The sequence below is a fragment of the Zingiber officinale genome, chromosome 2B (assembly GCF_018446385.1).
Source record: "Zingiber officinale cultivar Zhangliang chromosome 2B, Zo_v1.1, whole genome shotgun sequence".
NCBI lineage: Eukaryota > Viridiplantae > Streptophyta > Magnoliopsida > Zingiberales > Zingiberaceae > Zingiber > Zingiber officinale.
In genome coordinates this window covers 45621669-45627285 of record NC_055989.1, presented here as the reverse complement: position 1 = coordinate 45627285, position 5617 = coordinate 45621669, and positions in this window count along the sequence as shown.

The following is a 5617-nucleotide window of genomic DNA, read 5'->3' as shown; positions in this document are numbered from 1 at the left end:
AGTCTAAGCTTCTGTTTTCTGCACTTCAACGCTGTACGAGGCTTCTCCGCTCGAAGGAGTTTTATTGAGCTTAATCTTCCTTGGATTAACAACCACATCGGTTGTAACCAAGTAAATCTTTTGTGCCTCGCTTTTCTTTATGCTTTTAATTTATCTGCTTAACTTAATTATGCAAGTGTTAGCCTAAAGAGTTCGAGGAGGGTTTGTTTTCTTTTTTGTGTTAGCAGGATATCCAACAACCCCCTCCTAGCCGGCCCAACGGTCCTACAAGTGGTATCAGAGCCGAGTACGCCTCAGAAGGACTAACCGCCGTCTGAAGCAACAAAACGATGGCCGGAGCTAGCGACTACCCACCTGCATTCGAGGGGGAGTTTTCCATCTGGAAACAAAACATGGAGGTATACCTTAACTCAGATTCTGATATTTCTTTAATAATGAAATTTGGTTATGAAGAACCAAAGAACACGAACGGAGAAGGACTCGATCTACGCCTTTGGAACGAAAAGCAACGTAAGGAGTCTATGGCAAATGGGCGAGCAAAATATTATCTTCTGAATGTAATACCAAAGGAAGATTTCAAAAAGGTCGCAGATTATGAAAGCGCAACTTGCAGCTCTACGAAGAACCTTCAGAAGGTGACACCTCAATAGACACCGAGCCACCGACAGAAGAGTCCGAAATCGAGGTAAGTACTACAACAGCCGAAGTACATCCCGAGATCGATGAAGGGGGAGAATCTTCGGAAGAAAGCAACTCGATAGGGGGAGAATCAATTACTGACAAGGTAAGTCAGGTATGGACTCGAACCTCTGATCAATTGAATGATTCAATCGAAGAATTGCCTGAAAATTTTTGCGAATCGTCGAAAGAGTTTTTTATATTAGAAAATCAATTGTCAAACTTATCTTGCAAATTTGAAATATTATCGAAAGAGTTCTTCGAATTTCAAAATATCTTAACAAAAGAATTTTGCAAGTTGGAAACTTTGCTAAAAAACTTTTGTGAATCACAAAGAAGTTTTTCGAAAGAATTATGCAACTTAGAAATATTATCGAAAACTTTTTCTGGTCCTAAAAATTTGGAATTACAAATTACTTTATTGAAAAAGGTTTATGAATTAGAAATTGATTCATCGAAAAATATTTTCGGATTAAGAAACCTATTATTAATAGATTCCTGCAAATTCTTATTGTTAAAAAATTCTGGCAAATTACAAAATATTTTTTCAAACGAATTTTACACATTGCCGAAAGAATTTTTTATATTGTCGAAAAATGTTATCAAGTTAGAATCTATGCTGTTTGAATATTTTTGTGAAGGTGCAATTCAAAAAATAATAGAAATTAACATGATACAAAGTATTGCATGTTTAATATCTGTGGCTTTAATTTTGAAAAAGTGTAATTTGAGAAGTTATGAAAAATTGAAATGGAAATTTAAAACTTGTTGATATAAGTATCAGTATAAAATGAATAAATGCATAGAAATTTTTTTTTCATGCTATCAATTTTTTTTTAAAAGTTTCTTGCATAAATTTTTCGGCTTAGAAAGTGTTTAATTATTGATGACGAATACTTGAAATTTTTTTCCTTGACTTAGAAATTTGTCTTGACTTAGAAATATTTCCCTGAAAATTATTGAAATATATTTTCAAATTTTTTTTAACCCTTAGATTTTAGTTGTTCCCCATTTTTATTGTGATCAAAGGGGGAGAAGAGAAAGAATAAGTCTAGGGGGAGGTAGAGAAAATTGAAATTTAATTATGTTAAAATTTAATTTTATCTATCATGTTGCATGTTATTGCAATAAACTGTTTAATTTCATATCTATTTTTGTCCCTAGCTTAACTTGGGTTGATCACACCAAAAAGGGGGAGATTGTTGGAACCCCAAGGTTGTTTTGGTGTGATCAACAAGTCAAGTTAGGTGTTTTTAACCTTGTGTCTAAGTGTGCAGGAGCTTAGGAGCACTGGTACTCGAGCGGAAGACGCATCTAGCGAGAAGGACGTCGTCCGAGGGACGAGGTGTCATGGAGTACCAGCGGACGAGAAGGAAGTGCGCGGTGGTTCCAAGGGACGAAAGCCGGAGCGGAAGATTGCTCGGGAGCAAGAGACGCCGCAAGGTCGTACGGGTGCGGATCGAGGGACGAAGATCTGGGATGAGTACTGGTGGACGAGAAGGAACACGCGACAATTCCGAGGGACGAAGCCGGAGGAAGCACGCCGAGAAGACCGAAGATGGGTTGGTGAGCCCTATTCGGATGTCGAGATCACCCAAGCAAGCGGAGCCAAAGCGGCCAGAGGCGAGCTGAACCAGAGAAGAGAGCACGGACCAAAAGTCAACTGGGTTGAATTTTGGCTCCGGGCGCCCGGAACCATCCGGGGCGCCCGGAAGGGACTTTTTCACAGGATCGAGCTTTGACTCGATCCAACCGTTGGGGGATAAATTTTATCCCCCCCAGGGCGCCCGGAACCCATCCAGGCGCCCCGACCAAGGCTATAAATATAGCCTTGGTCCAGAAGCTTAAACAGATCTCACTGATTGTAAATCCAGTGCTTGCACACACTCTTTTAGTCTAAGCTTCTGTTTTCTGCACTTCAACGCTGTACGAGGCTTCTCCGCCCGAAGGAGTTTTATTGAGCTTAATCTTCCTTGGATTAACAACCACATCGGTTGTAACCAAGTAAATCTTTTGTGCCTCGCTTTTCTTTATGCTTTTAATTTATCTGCTTAACTTAATTATGCAAGTGTTAGCCTAAAGAGTTCGAGGAGGGTTTGTTTTCCTTTTTGTGTTAGCAGGATATCCAACAACCCCCTCCTAGCCGGCCCAACGGTCCTACACAATCTTGGTCCCGCCTATCAACGCATGGGTGAATACAAACTCAATTAAATTGAGTATTCCTAGTTACTCGGTTGGATCGAGTCAACTATAGGCATTATTCCAACGGTTGGAAAAGATATGTCAAAATCACATCTATATTAACTCTCGGGCGTATTAGCCAAAGCTAACTCGAGTTTTAATATAAATGCGGATATTGATTCTATAAACAAGAGTTGCATAGAGATGTAATTGGTAATCGTTACCTACCGATCATGCTAAGCCTTGGGCGTATTAGCCAAAGCTAACTCAAGGATTAGTATGATGTGGATCTTGTCCCACAAGAATTATAGAATTCAGTGGGAGCATCATTTAATTAAAGGCCTAATTAAATGATTTTAAGAATATGATATTTATTTTTGCAAATTTTTTTGTTGTAGATAACTATGACGTCGAACACGAATTCCTTCTCCCTGCGATCTGTCCTTGAGAAGGACAAGCTCAACGGAGCGAATTTCCTGGACTGGTATAGGAACTTGAGAATAGTTCTCACCGAAGAACGTAAACTGTACGTTCTGGAGCAGCCCATTCCGGAGGCTCCTCCTGCCAATGCCCCGCGAGCCGACAAAGATGCTTATAAGAAGCATCAAGACGACGCATTTGATATGTCCTGTCTAATGATCGCGACCATGAACTTAGAGCTTCAGAAGCAACATGAGTTGATGGGTGCTTATGATATGGTTGAGCATCTTCGCCAACTATATCAGGGACAAGCGAGGCATGAGAGATTTGAGATCTCGAAGGCACTGTTTCAGTGCAAGATGTCAGACGGGGCTCCTGTAGGTCCTTATGTACTCAAGATGATTGGGTACATAGAGAACCTACAAAGACTGGGGTTCCCACTTGGCCAAGAGCTGGCCACTGACTTGATCTTGCAGTCCTTGCCGGATAGCTATAGTCAATTCGTTCTCAACTATAACATGAACGAGATTGACAAGCCACTGCCCGAGCTACTTAGTATGTTACGAACTGCTGAGATTAACCTTAAGAAGGTTAAGCCCATTCTGATGGTCCAGAAGCACAAGGGCAAGGGCAAGCCCAAAGGTAAGGGAAAATCCCAAACCAAGGGCAAAGGCAAGGCACTGAAGACTAAAGGAGGGGTCGCCAAGGATGCTACCTGCTTCCACTGCTGGAAGAGGAACTGCAAGGTATACTTGGAGGATCTTAAGAAGAAGCGAAGTGAGACTTCCACTTCAGGTATATATGTTATAGAAGTCAATCTATCTATTTCTACATCATGGGTATTAGATACTGGATGTGCTTCTCACATTTGTACTGATGTGCAGGCGCTGAGAAATAGCAGAGCATTGGCAAAGGGCGAGGTGGACCTACGAGTAGGCAATGGAGCACGGGTTGCTGCTGTTGCTGTAGGAACTTATCAGCTATCTCCTAGATTTAGATGATTGTTGTTATGTGCCTGCTCTTACTAAGAACATAGTTTCAGTTTCTTGTTTAGACAAGAAAGGATACTCTTTTATAATAAAAGACAAATGTTGTTCTGTTTATTTAAAAGATATGTTCTATTGTAGTGCACCACTAATAAACGGACTCTATATTCTAGACCTTGAGAGCCCTATCTATAACATTAGTACCAAGAGGTTCAAGTCAAATGACATGAACCAAACCTACCTCTGGCACTGTCGCTTAAATGACAAGCGCTTATCCCAGCTCCATAAGGATGGTTTGCTGGACTCATTTGATTTAGAATCATATGAGATATGCGAGTCATGCCTACGAGGCAAGATGACCAAGACCCCCTTTAGTGGGCATAGCGAGAGAGCAACTGATTTGTTAGGACTCATACATAGTGATGTATGTGGCCCTTTCAATGTTGCTGCTAGAGGCGGTTATAGATACTTCATCACATTTACTGATGACTTCAGTAGATATGGTTATGTGTACTTGATGACATATAATAATCCTTTGAAAAGTTCAAAGAATTCAAGAATGAAGTACGGAACCAGCTTGGGAAGAGTATTAAGATACTTCGATCAGATTGAGGTGGAGAATACCTTAGCCATGAGTTTCGTGACTACCTAGCTGAGTGTGGGATTCTATCCCAACTCACTCCTCCTGGAACACCACAGTGGAATGGTGTATCCGTAAGGAGGAATCGTACCCTATTAGATATGGTACGATCTATGATGAGTCACACAGATCTTCCGACATATCTATGGGGATATGCTCTAGACACAGCAGCTTTCATACTCAACCGAGTTCCATCAAAGGCCGTGATAAAGACACCATATAGGATATGGACTGGGAGAGATGCCCAGGTGTCTTTCATGAGGATTTGGGTCTGTGAGGCTTACGTACGACGTCAAGTCTCAGACAAATTAGGACCCAAATCCGACAAGTGCTATTTCATCGGATATCCCAAGGAAACTAAGGGATATTACTTCTACATTCCCAGTCAGCACAAGGTAGTTGTGACAAAAACTGGGGTCTTTCTAGAAAGGGACTTTGTTTCTAGAAAGACTAGTGGGAGCGCGTTCGATCTTGAAGAAGTTCAAGATGCGAACAATAGCACTGCTGCCTCGATGGAAATTGAACTGGAACCACAAAGTGTTGTGGATGATGTTGTTCCACAAGGAGTTGAGGAACAACAACCGGTTCAAGTAGACATACCTCTTCACAGGTCTGATAGGGTACGTCGTCAGCCTAAGAGATACTCTTTTCTCTTGTCTGACCATGATGACATTGTGCTCATAGAGGATGAGCCTACCACCTATCAAGAAGC